The following is a 17,084-nucleotide window of genomic DNA, read 5'->3' as shown; positions in this document are numbered from 1 at the left end:
TGTCCAGATGAAGTGCAGGGCCCACTCTCGTGACCCAGGGACCAGCTTTTCCTGCCTGCAGTAGGTGGTGAGAGGCGAGGGGTGAGGGGCAAAGAGGGTATCTCTCGCTTGCCCACATTATGTTGACCGACCGTAGGGCTAGCTCTCCCACTCTCTCCTCTTCAGGGCCAGCTCACCCACACCCTTGCCAGCAGGGAAGGTTCTACTGTGCCACCCTGGGGAGGTGCAGGGCTCGCTCTCCTGAGTGCTGCAGTTAGTGAGGGTTGACAAGGAGAGAAACATGGTGGGCTGATCAACCCTGCAACTACCCAGGCCCAGAACCAGGGTGATGAGTTGGCCTGCCCCAACACCCACCCCACCTATGATCTGCTGGAGCAGGTGAAGGGGCTGGACCAGCAGATCCAAAGCTGTAGGATCTCCATGACACAGAACAACAACAGGACATCCAAGAGGAGTCCCAGTGAAGGCCCAGTATCAATAGTAGAGCAGAAGCCAGAGGCCTCAACCAGGTCAATGACTCATTGCAATGAACACTTACAAGTGAAGATGTATGGACTAAAGGGTACAGACTGTGTGACTCCCTGGGCCACACTACAGCTTCCACACTGTTGTTTTGTTTGTTTGTTTGGTTGGTTGGTTGGTTGGTTGGTGGATTTGGCTTTACTTTTAAATTTTGTTTTGTGGGGAGGTTGCAAGGGTAGAGGGCAGAAGCAAGGAGAATAAGATCAGGATGCATGATGTGAAATCCACAAAGAATCAATAAAAAGTTTTTTTAAGAGCATAAGGCAATGCTAGTGGCAAACGGATGGTTTTGAAAACTGTTCCACCGTTTTCTGGTGGGGAGAGGGGAAGTAAATTACAGCACCTGTGAACCTCTCCCCCACACAAACAAAAGAGTCCTTGTATTTGTATTTTTAGAGTCTTAGCTATATAAAATTGCATCTGGAAAATGAACAGTACTGTTCTTATTTTAAAAGAGAGAGAGAGAAGAACTAAAGGATGCTGGGGCAGGTGACTAGTCAGGTCTAGTTAAGACCCGGCATTCTACAAGTAGCGTGAGAAAAGCATTTAAAATTTTTACTACGAGCCTGAGGGAGAGGAGCAGGGAAGATGGCTGTGGTGGAGAATGTAGTGAAGCTCCTTGGGGAGCAGTACTACAGAGATGCCATGGAACAGTGCCACAATTACAACGCCCACCTCTGTGCTGAGCGGAGTGTGCACCTGCCTTTCTTGGACTCACAGACTGGAGTAGCCCAGAGCAATTGTTATATCTGGATGGAAAAGCGACACCGGGGACCAAGATTGGCCTCTGGACAGTTGTACTCCTACCCTGCCCGCCAAAAGCGTCGAGCCCACCCACCTGAGGATCCTAGGCTTTCCTTTCCATCTATTAAACCAGACACAGACCAGACCCTGAAGAAAGAGGGTCTTATCTCTCAGGATGGTCGCAGTTTAGAGGCTCTGTTGCGTACTGACCCTCTGGAGAAACGAGGTGCTCCAGAGCCCTGTGTTGATGATGACAGCCTGGGTGAGTTTCCTGTTACCAACAGTCGAGCCCGGAAGCGGATCCTTGAACCTGATGACTTCCTAGATGACCTTGATGAGGAGGACTATGAAGAAGATATCCAAAGCGTCGGGGAAAGGGGAAGTCCAAGAGTAAGGGTGTGAGCAGTGCCCGGAAGAAACTGGATGCTTCCATCCTGGAGGACCGAGATAAGCCTGTGACATTTGTGGAAAACGCTACAAGAACCGACCTGGCCTCAGTTACCACTATGCCCATTCCCACCTGGCTGAGGAGGAAAGAGAGGACAAAGAAGACTCTCAACCACCCACTCCTGTTTCCCAGAGGTCTGAGGAACAGAAATCCAAGAAAGGACCTGATGGATTAGCCCTGCCCAACAACTACTGTGACTTCTGCCTGGGGGACTCAAAAATCAACAAGAAGACAGGGCAGCCTAAGGAGATAGTGTCCTGTTCTGAGTGTGGCCGCTCAGGGCATCCGTCCTGCCTGCAGTTCACCCCTGTGATGATGGCGGCTGTGAAGACCTACCGCTGCAACCTCTGCGGCACCTCGGAGAATGACGACCAGCTGCTTTTCTGTGATGAATGTGACCGTGGCTACCACATGTACTTTCTCACCCCATCCATGTCTGAACCTCCTGAAGGAAGGTGGAGCTGCCACCTGTGTCTGGATCTGCTGAAGGAGAAAGCATCCATCTACCAGCACCAGAACAACTCCTGATGTGCCGCCCAGCTCCCCACACATCTAAGGCTGTTGCTCTCCTCTACCTTGGTTTTCATACCCCTCTTCTTCCTTCACTCTGGTAGTCCTGCCAACCTGCCTTTGGCAACAGCACAGGGAGGTGGCACCTCTGGCTGCCTCTGGCCCCGAGCCCTCAGGGAGTAAGGAGCCACACGCTGCCCCAGGACTGACCCATGGGCCCAACTTCTCTCTGTTCTCCAAGAAGTGCATTCACTCTGCTTGCCTTAGGCCCAAGTCCCTGGTAATCACAGGGTTCAAATGGGGTCCTCTGAGAAGGAATATGAGGACAGCTCACTTATTTCAAGCTGGCCTAGTCCCCCTTCCGGTTTCCAAAAGCCCCAGGGGGTAAGCCAGGCCCAGCCTTTGCTGGGAGCAGCTGGAGTGATCTGGCTGAGATGGCACTTACTAGGACCTTTCCATCCCCCTTGTTCTGCTTCACTTTGCCCCTGCCAAAGCAGTCCTGTGTCCTCGGTCATGCTACAAGGGTCCTGTGCTTGAACTGGGATGGTCTCAGGCACCTCCTGGCCATGTCCTGTCCTGCCCAGTCCCACAGAGGCAAGCAGCTTCACCTGTGCTTGGCTGGCTCACTCACAGGTGGTCTCTGGCAATCCAGGCATTTCCTATCCTCAGAGCTTCCGTCTTCTGCCTCCTTCCTTATTCCTTTTGGTTTTGTGGGGAGAGGGACGATGTCAGGGGGCTGTGCCAGCAGCTTGGGGGCCACAAGGAGAAGTTGGATAATGTGCCTGTTTTTTAACTCCATAAAGCCTACCTCCAAAATCCCCTTTTCGTTCTTCCTGAACCTGGGCATTCAGCCACCTGCCCTCAACTGAGTCAGGAGCCTCTGCCTCCTGCCTGTGTATCCTGGCTCTCGGCACAGGGAGGTCCCCTTTCCTTGCATGCTAGCCAGCAGCTGGTAAGGTCTTCACACCCTGATTTTTCTGTTTCCTGCTTAGTGGCAGTCCCTGTATTCAAAACATTAGAAAAAATAAACATTTTTACACAGAAAAAAAATTTTTAATACATTTTTATTGTGTGTAGAGAGGGTGTGTGTCCCTGAACCAACATGTATGTGGAGGTCAGGGACACACGAATTGGTTCTCACTTTCCACCATGAGAGTCCTAGGGATTGAATGCAGGTTATCGGGCTTAGCAACAAGTCTCCTTACTCCCTGAGTCATATCACTGGGCCATTAAAAAAAAAGCATTTTTAAAGACACCCATAGCTCTCTGGAGTGTAAGAAAATAGACATTCATAAAAATGTGTGATAGGGCTACAAGAAGATAAAATTTTATGAGTAATTGGATAATGTGTACAAAATTTTCATTCAATTGTGGGCATCTTAAAATTACTTTCTTGATTCCTTCCTTCGCCCAATTTTGATTCAGTGGTATGCTGTTTAGCTTCTATAAGTTTATAAGCTTTCTGTCATTTTTTGTAGTTATTCTTGATATCTAGCTTTAATCCACAGTGGACAGAATGTAGGATATGATTTCAAGTTATTTGTATTTTAAAGCCTTGTTTTGTGTTCAAATTGAGGCCTTTTTTGAAGACTGTTTTATGAACTTAGAAGAATGTACATTCTTTTGTGTTTGAGTGTGATATTCTGCAGATATCTCTTAGGTCACAGGACTCAGATGATTTGAGCTGGATCTGATATGAAAGCCTTTTTCCTGTGCTCTAGCTTCCACTGATCCAAAAATTACTATGTAAGCTGCCAAGAGAGGGAAATAATTCAACAATCCCACCCAGTTGCAACACCCACAAACCACAACAATCACTAGCATGGCAAAGTATGCATAAAGCTGCAATAAGTGGCGCTCACATGTTGGTGGCAATCAATGGGTGTCTAATTGGACGAAAGGCTCACTCAACAGGTGGGAAGTCATTCCTGGTACTAGAAACCTAACCAGCTTCCTGGAACTAGTTTGGTGTAACACGAATTGCAAAATTCTCTTTTAATAAAAAACACAGAGCCAGATATAGGGGTAAATGCTCAAGCTGAAGAGATGGCTCTGTGGTTAAGAGCACAGGCTGTCCTTTCAGAGGACCCAGGTTCCATTCCCAGAACTCACATGGCAGTTCAGGACCATCTGTAACTCCAGTTACCGGGGATCTGACATCCTTTTCTAGTCCCCCTCCCCCGGGCATCGGGCACCAATGCGGTACACAAACATAACGTGCAGACAAAACACCTGTACACATAGAGTAAAAGAAATGAAGGTTCAAAAGCAAAGCAAAGTACACAACAGCACCTTAGACCCTGGGCAAGAGGAGGAGCGGGAACAACAGGTTGTCCCAATAAAGAAATTATATTAACATTAGCTCATGTTGCAAAATAGAACAAATGACCTGTACTCTTGTTTTATTTGTGCAAATTTGTTCCTTTCTTTAGCTCCAAAGATAACCAGTTACAAAGAGTTTTAACAAGGTAACTTTGTAATGTTGCCCTACTCCAAATTGACAGAGATTTTAGTGAGAAGGTCTACCTCAGACAATCAGGTTTGGGGATGTTGTCAGAACAGGACCATTGGCCAAAAATACGAGGCCATGACTGGCATAGATGCTATGAATGTGTGTTAGGAGAGGCGACTACTCTACACAGAAAAGGCTTAGAGCACCCCCATGTGGTCAGTATGGGTTAAGACAAAGCCATGGCTTCTCACTGTGTAAAAAAGTGGCTAGTGCATCCTTACCTCCTTATTCCAAATGGTAGCTATATCTGGAGATTTTTCAAGCCCATTGCTAAATCTCACATTCTCATAGATTAATTAAAACCTCTCTCCTCAATGGTAATAAAAGGTAAATTTTCTGGAACATTATTTTTGAAATAACAACCAACCAAATAATCTTCAATAACGGTGTTTCTAAAGTGACTGAATAATTTGTTTATGGTTTTATACAATACATTTTGCAGATAGCCGAGTTCATAAGGATAGATATGGACTCAATGACATACAACACAATCATGACAGTGCATGATGTTAAAGGGGGAAATGAGTAGGGTTGGGAGAAGAGGTAGAAACATTTTTAATTAACTGTTTATAACAAAACATAAGAGTTTGACCAAAACTAGGAGTGTAAATGGACTCTGAAGTATGATTAAATCAAATCTCAGTGTTCAAGTTTAGGAGGAAGGGACAATAGGGCAGGATGCAGAATCAGGAAACACGTATCCACTGCCCTGTAGGGAAAGACTTCCTCGGGGAAGAAGGGTGGGCATCATGGGGGCTGCTACTGTAATTCCTCAATGACTTCACATCTGAAAAGCACCAGGAACACTAACAAAATTCTAATTTCAGGGGTACAAAGTAGCTAGGAAGCAGATGTCAGGAAACTTAAGGTCCACAAACTTTAGAGATTGTTAAAGTTGTGTAGGTTTTAATTGCATAGTAAAAAGATGCAGAGATAAGGATAAGAGACAGAGGATGTATGGACAAGAAGGGGTTAAAAGAGATATGGCTGAAGAGTATAGGGGAAAAAACCCTAAAGTGCAGCTGAGCAATATATAAACAAAAGCAAAATCATCCTAAGACATATGCAGGGATGGAAATTAAATAATACAAACTAAGAAGGGGAGGGAGACTGATGGAGTGAGTTGCTATCACAGCTGAACTTAGTGAAAAAGTGAGGCGCTCAGATTCCTCTAGCTTCAGTGGGTTCCACATGGTGCTGGGTGAGAAGCCCTTGGTCTCTGCAGCCTCAGTGTTCTTGGGATTCTGATGTGTAGGAGAAACATGGGTGTGAGTCCTTCCCCAGTAGCTCCCTGGGACCACTGTGCTGTTTCATGACTTCTGCTCCTGCAGGTGTGTGTGCACAGCAGCGTTTTCCATGCAGTTTCACTGTTTTCTTCTAGGTAGCTTCATTCAAACTGTACAATATAGTTTGGGAGCCAATGTTGTAAGGTGAGAATGAGAAAAACTAGAATGACATGTTGGGGGCTTTTCTATAAACATGGTTTTTAAATAATAATTTTCAGCTAACTCTAAGAACTGTGTCCAGATTAAAACATTATAAAAATTCAGTTTTGGCTGGCTGTACTGACACATCTTTAATCCCAACCTCAGTGGGCAGATCTTGGTGAGTTCAAGGCCAGTCTGGTCTACATAGCCACATTAAGGCCAGTTGGAGCTACACGGAAAGACACTGTCAAACACACACACACACACACACACACACACACACACACACACACACACACATTAAAAAATTATACTTGCCCTCAGCCCTTTATCTGAAATTCTCAGAACCACAAAGCACTAAAAGGCCATAAGACTAAGTCATGAGTATGAAGACTTGAACTGGACTGTGCTGTGGATATCACTCTGTATGCTGTGAATGTGTTACTCTGATTGGTTACTAAATAAAATGCTGATTGGTCAGTAGCCAGACAGAAAGTATAGGTGGGACAAGCAGAGAGGAGAATTCTAGGAACAGGAAGGCTGAGTCAGGAGACACTGCTAGCTGCCGCCATGAGAAACAAGATGTAAAGATACTGGTAAGCCACAAGCCACGTGGCAAGGTATAGATTTATAGAAATGGGTTAATTTAAGATGTAAGATCTAACTAGCAAGAAGCCTAAGCCATTAGGCCATACAGTTTGTAATTAATATAAGCCTCTGTGTGTTTACTTGGGTCTGAGCAACTGTGGGACTGGTGGATGAGAGAGATTTGTCTTGATCGCAGGCCAGACAGGACACAGGAAAACTTCAGCTATGGAACTGACCAATTATCCCTAATCTTTAACTCATTACCATTATTACAAATATATGTGTCATTACTGATATATGACTGTGGTCCCCAGATACTTTCAGGGGTGCATAATACATTCTATGCTTCTTCCTAAATCCAAAATGATCTCTTTTCCAAACTACATCAGGCTGCAAAATTTTTGAATACAGAATTGTGGACATGTTCTAGAAAAAGAATAAGGACTTTATTACCTATGTTCTTGTTGGCCACTAACTATTCTTTATTACTTGACAGACACTGAAATCTGAATTTGATGCCTCCTAATCATCAAAGACATGCTTCCTGAGCTTACTATATTTTGATTTGGTTTGGGCTTTGCAGTACTGGAGACTGCACTCAGGGCCTCTGACATGTTAGACAAGTACTCTGCCACTGATCTACAACCACAGCCCATGGAGCCCTCTTTGGAAGTTATCTGACAGTTACCTCTCTTTGTTTGGCTGACAGCACGTCAAGGAGTGCTTTGGAGTTCTTTTTTCTGTCTAATAGGGCCTTTTTCAACATTATTCCCAGAGCTTAAAAACTTTCCTTGGTAGAAAGGTCTTTTTTCAAAGTAAGTAGAAAAATAACCCACTGCTCTCTACTCTGGGCAGCTCATCAATAAAGAAATAATGTCACATGAAGCCAGAGGCCTAGTCTGTAGGTCACCAGACCTGACTCCTTTACCCAGTTCTAACTCTGTGTTCTCTATTTTCTCCTCTATAAAATGGAGGCACATACTTGTGTTGAACATACTTATGTCAACTCAACACAAGGTAGAATAATTTTGAAAGAGGGACCCTCAGTTGAGAAAATGCTTCCATAAGATTTGCCTGTAGGAAAGTTGTAGTGCAGTTTCCTGGTTAATGATTGACAAGAGTGGACCCAACTCACTTTGGGTGGTATCACCCCTGTCCAGGTGATCCTGGGTAGTACAATCAAGCAGGCTGAGCAAGGCATGGAAGCAAGCCAGTAAGCAGCATTCCTACATGGCCTCTACTTCAATTCCTGCCTCCAGGTTCCTACCCTAACTCCCTTTGATAAGAGACTGTGATAGGGAAGTAGAAACCAAATAAACCAATCTCTCCCCAAGTTGTTGGGGTTTTTGTTGTTGTTCTTTGGTTATGGTGTTTACTACAGCAATAGAAATCACAACTAAGACAGTGTTTAGTCATAGTAATAAAAACAATATGGTACTAGCACAAAGAGACAGTACATACCAATAGAACAAACCTGAAGACCCAAATATGAGTACACATAACTTCAGCCATTTAACATTTGAAAAAGATGCCAAAAACATATGCAGGAAGAAAGAAAGCATCATCAACAAGTGGTATGGGAAAACTGGGTGTCCATCTACATGCAGGAGTGAAATTAGACCTGTATTTATCACCTTGCACAAAACTAACTCCAATTGACCTAATGCTTAAACCTGGAACTTGAAACAATGAAATTGCTAGAAGAAATATAAGCAGTACTCAATGTGATGTAGTTGTGGGAAAGGACTTTCTGAACAGGACTCCATTTGCCCAAGAATTAAGGCTAACAATTGACAAGTGGTACTTGATAAAACTAAAAAGCTTCTGCACAGCTAAAGAAACAACCAACAGGGTGAAGAGAAAGATCACAGAATGTGTTAAAATCTATGCCAACTATACATCTGACAGAGAATTTTATCAAGAATATATGAAGAGCTTCAAAAGACAAAGAATCAATAAATCAGATAACCCATTCAAATAAATGGGCCTGGAACATGAACACAGAGTCCTCAAATGAAGAAAAGAAATGGCTAAGCAATAACTAAAAAAAAAAAAAAAAATGTTCACCATTGCATTTCAGGAAATGCAAATTGAAACAACTTTGAGATTTGATTTTACCCCAGTCAGAATGGCAAAGATTAACAAAACAACCACCAACAAATGCTGGCAATGATGTGAAGAAAAAGAGAACCCTCATTCACTTTTGTTGGGATGTCAAACTGGTGCAGCCATTATGGAAATAAGTGTAGAGAATATTCAAAAGGCTACAAATAAACCATATGACCCAGGTATACCACTCCTTGGCATATGCCCCGAAGACTTGACATCCTACTCCACAGATAATTGACACATTCATTTCTGCTCTACTCACAATATCTAGGAAACACAAACAACCTAAATGTCCTTCATCTGATGGCTGGGTAAATATACTCTGTGGAACAATATTCAGCTCTAAGAAAGAATTAAATCATGAACTTTGTTGGTAAATGGATGGACCTAGAAAATACCATATTGAGTGAGACAAACCCAGACCCAGTAAGAAAAAATGTCACATGTTAACTCTCATCAGAGGTTCCTAGTTTCAAATCTTCAAGTGTAAGTACGTATCGTGGAGTGCCCACAGAAACCAGGAAAGGAAAATGGGACCATTTTCTGGGTAGGGGGTGAGGAGCAATAAAGAGGACAATAGCAGGGTATACATGATCTGATAGGGAAATGGGAAAGGGTTGGTCTAATTAGGAAGGGGGGAGATAAACACATTGAGAGAGGAATGTAAAATAACAGTAAGGATGTCTGAAAAAGTCATAAGGAACCATACTACTATCTACCTAAAAAAATAAACACTATAATACACGTAAGCCCCCATATAAATATACATATATAGCTTAAATGAAATTTTTTCATCTAGGCTGACAATGCTCCCTCCAAGAGCCAAAGGCCACCTAACCAAAACCCTAATGTCAGCCTCTTTTAATTTGTTGGTCAGGGTTGCCTGGGAGATTCCCAAAATATTACAGATTATTGCTATTGCTTTGGTTGCCTCCCTGAGGAATGCAAGTCCCTATTATTAAAGATACCACACACTTCAGAAACAGGACCCAGAGGTCCCTGAGCTAGAATTGACTCCCCGAGGATTAGCTTTCATGGTATGAGAAGGTGCTATGCAAACTTCCTAAGAAGGTAAACAAATAACTGTCCTATCCAGCTATGATTCCTATGAACTATAACAATGACCAGTATGCCACAATAACACTAAGGATGTAGTAGTGGCACTAATACCCTGGTGTAACCAACAGCTCTCCAGTTGGAATTAAGACCTGCTTCAACAAGAGGGAAATCATGCTCGGTACTGAAAACCTAGTCAACAGCCCAGAGCTGGTAAAGACATGGATCTTGGAGGAGAATCTATAACCACCACTGTGGTAAACCAGCATAATCCCCAACTACATTATAAACATCTGTCTTTATACTCACAGATAAGGGTAGTTTTCACCCCTGATCAAGGAAACAACCAATCAAACTATAGACTTGTGGAGCCCAGTCCAAATGGGTACATTCACAAAATAAACTGCTACACATAAAACTCAGGGAACATTGTGAAAGAGGGGAGTTGGAAGACTGTAATAGCCAGAGAAAGAATTTACTGTGAGATTTTGATATCCAGTCCAGTTGTAACCAACTGAAAGAATGGGGTATAGATAAGAGCAAGAGAGGAGTATTGTCTGCTGTGACACACTGTTGGTGTTTGGTCAATGCTCAAGAGAATAGTCAGTGTGGAGAGCTGTGTTTACCTTCATACATTTGTACACACCATAAGGGAATGTGGTAGTTTGAGTGCAACTGGCCCCCATAATTTCATAGGGAATGGCATTATTAGGAGTTGTGGTTTTGTTGGAGTGGGAATAGCCTCGTTGGAGGAAATGTGTCACTCTAAGGGCAGGCTTTGAGGTTTCCTGTGCTCAGGATACTGTCCAGTGTCTTAGTTGACTTCCTGGTGCCTGCAAGATGTAAGACTCTATTGGTGAAATTATTAAGGCCACTCCATGTAGTTAAAAGGGAGGTTTATTTTGTGGAGTAACTTACAAATGAAGGGACAGGCAACAGGATCTGGGAAAGGTGTGGCACAGTCTGGCAGTGTTCTCTGGAGAACTCTACTCAGTCTAGCTCCAGCGTCCAGGGTCCAGGAACCAAGAGAGCCGGGACATCTGGATCTCGGGTCTTCAGCATCCTCTCTCAGCCTTGCCTTGTAGGCGTGACAGTTACTGAAACCTCAATGGGGGTTGGAACTTCCAGGTCAAAGCTGGAATGGCTACCCACTACAGGATTCTCAGGTACTACCCCAGCACCATGTCTGCCTGCATGCCATCATGCTCCCCACCATGATGATAATGGACTGAATCTCTGAAACTGCAATCCACCCCAATGAAATGTTTTCCTTTATAAGAGTTGCTATGGTCATGGTGTCTCTTCACAGCAATAGAAACTCAACTAAGGCAGGGGGCTATGAAGAGGAGAGGTTCTGAAGAGAAAGAGGAAGGTAGTACAAGAGATGGTAAGGAAGAAAAACTATCTTACATTTTCTCACATATATAGAATCTCTCTCTCTTATGTGTATGTGTGTACACATGCACATGTATATCACTTGCAATAAATGGTAATTAACACAGAGACCCACAGCTGAACAATGATCAGAGTGAGAGACTATGGAGCACTCCTGTCTTAATGGGATGTCTGTATTACACCCCTCCCCTCAAGGCTCAGGAATCTGTAGAAGAGAAGGCCAAAAGATGTTAAGAGCCAGAGGTGGTGGATTATTACTTCACAGCAACAGCATTTTCCAGACATACCAAGGCTGACACAGTATGATGTCACAGACTATAAAAGCACACACACACACACACACACACACACACACACTAACTCGACAAACAAACTAAGGGGTGACTATTTAGGGAAGGAAGGAAACCAAGTAAGACAAGGAAAGGTAATTAGAGGGAGAATAAGAACAAGGTACATTGGCACATATGTCTAAAAATGCCATAATTGATGCCCACTATTTTTTTTTTTTTTGTTTTTTGTTTTTTGTTTTTTGTTTTTCGAGACAGGGTTTCTCTGTGTAGCTTTGCGCCTTTCCTGGGACTCACTTGGTAGTCCAGGCTGGCCTCGAACTCACAGAGATCCACCTGGCTCTGCCTCCCGAGTGCTGGGATTAAAGGCGTGCGCCACCACCGCCCGGCAATGCCCACTATTTTATATGCTAATTTAAAAGTGTTTTAATTGTGTATTATCAATTGTTGCTGGCTTGCAATTTAATTATTATTGTTAGTTGCTTACAAAAATCCCATCCCTATCTAGCCATCTGAACCACATGTTTAAACATTTGAGCAGGGAGAAATAAGCAAAATAAAGGAAATTATTTTGAAAAGTATACCATGTTGGGTTGGCTGTCATTATTCCTGTCAGTTTCTAAGTACAGGAAATACAATTTGCATTAAAATACAAGTGATGATTTTTATAAAGAAAGTGGCTTGAATGCTATCATATGACTTACAATGTATGAACTTGGTCAATTCATTAATTTCCACACTTGGTTATCTGCTCACTGATGTATCAACATGTAAAAGGCAAAAGGGGCCTTGCAAAAGGAACGGAGAAGTGGTTAAAGGAACCAGATCAGCCAGGTGGTGGTGGCACATGCCTTTAATCCCAGCACTTAGAAGGCAGAGGCAGAAGGATCTCTATGAGTTCAAGGCCAGCCTGGTCTACAGAGTGAGTTCCAGGATAGCCAGGGCTACACAGAGAAGAAACCCTGTCTCACAAAAGAAAGAAAGGGAGAAAGGAAGGAAGGAAGGAAGGAAGGAAGGAAGGAAGGAAGGAAGGAAGGAAGGAAGGAAGGAAGGGAAAGAAAGAAGGAAAGGAAGAAAGAGAGAGAGGGGGGGGGAGAGAGAGAGAGAGAGAGAGAGAGAGAGAGAGAGAAAGAAAGAAAGAAAGAAAGAAAGAAAGAAAGAAAGAAAGAAAGAAAGAAAGAAAGAAAGAAAGAAAGAGGAATGTAGTATGCTTTTCAAGTGAAAGTAACTTTTTCCTAGCTCAAGTTATTATCTCATTTTTATTTATTTTTTAACATTTTAAGATTAAATGAACAGAATGATGAAATCAGTATACACACAGCCACATCTCACCTTCTGTTATTATTTCAAAGAAGGAATAACTAGTCTACCTAGTCAAAGACTAGCTAAGGCTTAATAGGATCACACTGCGGTTTCTGAGGTAATGAAACCTGAGGTCACAGAGGGACTAAGGACAGCAGTCAGGAGCCTATCCAGGCCCATGTGCTGGCAAAGTGACAGACGGATGACAGGTGATGAGAATAGAACTGCTGGGATGCACAAGCAGTCACTGGGAGCCATCGCCTGACTCTACCTCTTGCCTTTATATGGCAACAGCTGCTTGGTTTCCAATTCCAAGTCAGCTTTTCTTCAAATTAATCCATTCTTCCTACGTTCCCTTTTCATTCCTAGACAATCTGGTCTTCTACTTATCTCCTATCCTATCTCTCAACACCCTCTATACTGTAGCCAAGCAATAGTTTGGCTCAGTCCTTGGAAATGTGTGGTGGTATTGTATTCCCCAAAATATTGTATATTCTAATAAATTTATCTGGGGTCAGAGAACAGACAGCCACTAGATACAAAGGCTAGAAAATGGTGGCACTCACACCTTTAATCCTAGCATTCCAGAGATAGAAATCCCTCTGGATCTCTGTGAGTTCAAGGCCACATTGGAAATAGCCAAGCATAGTGACACATGCCTTTAATCCCAGAAAGCCAGCCTTTAATCCAAGGGAGTGGTGGTAGAAAGCAAAAAGATATATAATGCGGCGCGCTCCTCGGCCAGCGAGGAAGAACGACCACCATGCAAGGATTCTTCTCAGAACACACTTTATTGGAGCGCCTCTTGATCAAGGGAGAGCGGGAGGTGAGGGGCCCCGAGAACTAAACTGCAGCTGCTTATAAAGGGAATCAGGCAAACGTGCCGTACTGTGATTGGGTCCCGCCAGAAGGCGAACACAGGGAGCCACGGGATAGGCTGAGGACATAAGGCCAATTACCATACTCGTGCATCATAGCCAAATATGGAGTTGTTTACAGCTAGGCTACCAGGAAGCCAGCGCCATCTTTGAATAGCGGCTCCCTACATCTCCCCCCTCTTTATTAATTAAGCCGCAGGAGAGAGTATAGGTCTGATTTCTGCAGCACAAGTATTTCATCCGATCAGGTCCCCACCTCATGATGTGTTGACCGATCGAGGATGAGTTAACTGTGCATAATTGCCTGCATACCTTCCCGAGTGCAATGGACCAACCAGTCCCTGGGGTACAAAGGCTATGCATGTAACAATTGTCCACATACCTTCCCAAGTGCAATGGACTAACCAGTCCTAAGGGTGCAAAGGCTATGTGACTCCATGTGCAGTCAGACTTGCTCTCCTTGAAGGAAGGAAAATGTCCTACACTTCAAGTGCAGTGCACGAGCCTGGCATCCTGTGCTTAATTGTCCACACACCTTCCGGAGTGCAATGGACTAACCAGTCCTGGGGGTGCAAAGGCTGTGTGGATATTAGGTATCTGGGGGGAGGCGCCACACTCCAAAGCGGCCAATGCTTGAGTGATAATGCCCTTGTCCTTTTTGTACGTGCTCGCAAACGGCAGACCAACCACAGACAAAACACGCATCCTCCAAGGCAGCATGCCAAAATTATACCCACCCACACCCATTCTTTAAACAGGGAAAAGGTAGATGCAATCCAGGAGGACAGTCCCTCCTCCACACTGATATCCACTCGCGTGGAGTTGATGGTCACCACTGCCACTCTCAGTTTTTCCAGCATCTCTTCAAATTCTCCGGACCAATTTCCTATAAGATAACTAGACAATTGTTTAGACAAATTTGCTGCTCGGGAACCATTTTGAAACTGCACGCTAGTGACACATAAACCAGGCATTCTCCACTCACAGCCCAATTGGACCAGCTGCCAAAGGATGTCGACTTGTTCTTGTACCAAGTCAGTGTGCTGGTTAAGCACCATAATGCCACCTTTCAACTGTGCATTTAGGGAAGTAGAGGTATGAAGGATGGTTTGGAGCCATTAACTCCTTCCACCTTAAGAGGCTGAAATGGCCAAGCCTGCATCTCTGGAGACAGGGACCAGCTGCAGCAGTTTGAACCTCCACTGCAAAGGTGATGCCTAGCACCTGGCCCCCAGCCAGCACAAGGATTCCCCATAACCTCTCTGAGAATGATTAGAATAACAAGTAATGTGTGAACACCATAATTCCCTCCTTGGAGCATAATTAATGGAGCTACGTCAGAGCAGCTAGCATCCATTCGTGTAGCTCGTGTGGTTGTAAGGACTGCTGCCGCTAGGCCAGCATTACTTAGTGGTCCCCCAATTTCCCGACAGGCTTTTAGCCAAGCTTCTAATCCCTTTCCTTTCCACGGGGTAATAGCTCTACGACATTCTTTAGTGCTTTGCTCATACACTAGTTGTTGAACCAGAGGCATAGCTGTTTCTACATCACCAAATATCTTTCCTGCTGCCTCCATCATTCTAGCTACGAAATCTGAAAAAGGTTCATTCGGTCCCTGAATGATCTTAGTCAAATTCCCTGAAACTTCTCCTTTATTTGGTAATGATTTCCAAGCTTTAGAATAAATCTCATTTATCTGTTGATAAACTTCAATAGGATATGCCGTCTGATTTACGGTCCATTGTCCTTGACCCAGTAGCATGTCAGCCGTCCACTGTGGTCGATTATTCTGAAGATTAATTCTAGCTTGTACCCGGGCTCTATCTGTAACTATAGATTTGAAATCCAGATACTGTCCTGTAGTTAAACATGCTCTGGCTATTTTGAACCAATCTGCTGGAGTCATAGTCTGAGTAGTGAGCCTAGTCAATAATGTTAAGGTATAACTGGCTGTTACTCCGTAGGCTCGAGCAGCCTCTGCCAGGTCTTTTAATTGTTTATAAGGCACAGGTTCATGATATCTGTTGTTCGTTTGCGGATCTTCAAAGACTGGAAACGCGGACGCTAGCCGCGCCCAGGTGTCTCTCCTGATAAAACGACAACCTCCACCTGTTTGCAGACACGAAGGTGTTGCCGAGGGTGGATGTGGTCCCGAAGGCGCAGTTGGTTCCACATTCACCCCAGCAGAAACATTATAAGGAGGAGGTCGCTGCCGCCCATGTCTCTCTTCCTCATATTCAGCGGCAGCTTCCTCTAAATCCTCCTCCTCATCAGGGTCTAACTCACCGTCTAATACTGGATATCCTTCCTTTTTAGGCCTACTTAAGTTCTCCCCTTTAACGTCTGATTCTGATAGACTATCCTGGTGCTTAATTAATGCCTTGCGTCCCTTTCTAATGATTTCCACATTGCGTTCTTCCTTGAGACATGCATATACAAAACAGCAAAGAAGAACAACAATTGTCATAGGAATGAACACAAGAGCAAGCACAAACGGATTTATCCCAGCAATCAGCATACCTGGAGAACTTACCGACGTCATCGCCGTTCCTGGCGAACCTACCGACGTCACCGCCTTTCCTGGCGAACCTACCGACGTCACCGCCTTTCCTGGCGAACCTACCGACGTCACCGCCTTTCCTGGCGAACCTACCGACGTCACCGTTCCTGGAGAACTTACCGACGTCACCGCCGTTCCTGGCGAACCCACCGACGTCACCGTTCCTGGAGAACTTACCGACGTCACCGCTCCGTGTGCTGAGTTCTGAATCCTCCTCGACCCCTCACCTGGTGTCCCGTCCCGGGTTTCGGCACCAGTTGCGGCGCGCTCCTCGGCCAGCGAGGAAGAACGACCACCATGCGAGGATTCTTCTCAGAACACACTTTATTGGAGCGCCTCTTGATCAAGGGAGAGCGGGAGGTGAGGGGCCCCGAGAACTAAACTGCAGCTGCTTATAAAGGGAATCAGGCAAACGTGCCGTACTGTGATTGGGTCCCGCCAGAAGGCGAACACAGGGAGCCACGGGATAGGCTGAGGACATAAGGCCAATTACCATACTCGTGCATCATAGCCAAATATGGAGTTGTTTACAGCTAGGCTACCAGGAAGCCAGCGCCATCTTTGAATAGCGGCTCCCTACAATATAAGGCGTGAGGACCAGAAACTAGAAGCATTTTGGCTGGTTAAGCATTCAGGCTTTTGAGCAGTAATTCAGCTGAGACCCATTCCAGATGAGGACTCAGAGGCCTCCAGTCTGAGAAGACAAGACCAGCTGAGGATCCGGCGAGGTGAGATAGCTGTGGCTT

General features: G+C 44.6%; 1 pseudogene; it reads left to right on the top strand.

The window, feature by feature from the left end:
• Positions 1–1,106: 1,106 nt before the first annotated feature.
• On the top strand, positions 1,107–2,834 carry LOC102915163 (zinc finger protein ubi-d4 pseudogene; annotated as a pseudogene).
• Positions 2,835–17,084: the final 14,250 nt, after the last annotated feature.

This window comes from Peromyscus maniculatus, chromosome 5 (assembly GCF_049852395.1).
Source record: "Peromyscus maniculatus bairdii isolate BWxNUB_F1_BW_parent chromosome 5, HU_Pman_BW_mat_3.1, whole genome shotgun sequence".
In the NCBI taxonomy this organism is placed as follows: Eukaryota; Metazoa; Chordata; class Mammalia; order Rodentia; family Cricetidae; genus Peromyscus; species Peromyscus maniculatus.
The sequence above is the reverse complement of the archived record's forward strand: the minus strand, read 5'-3'. Positions and strand labels throughout refer to the sequence as shown.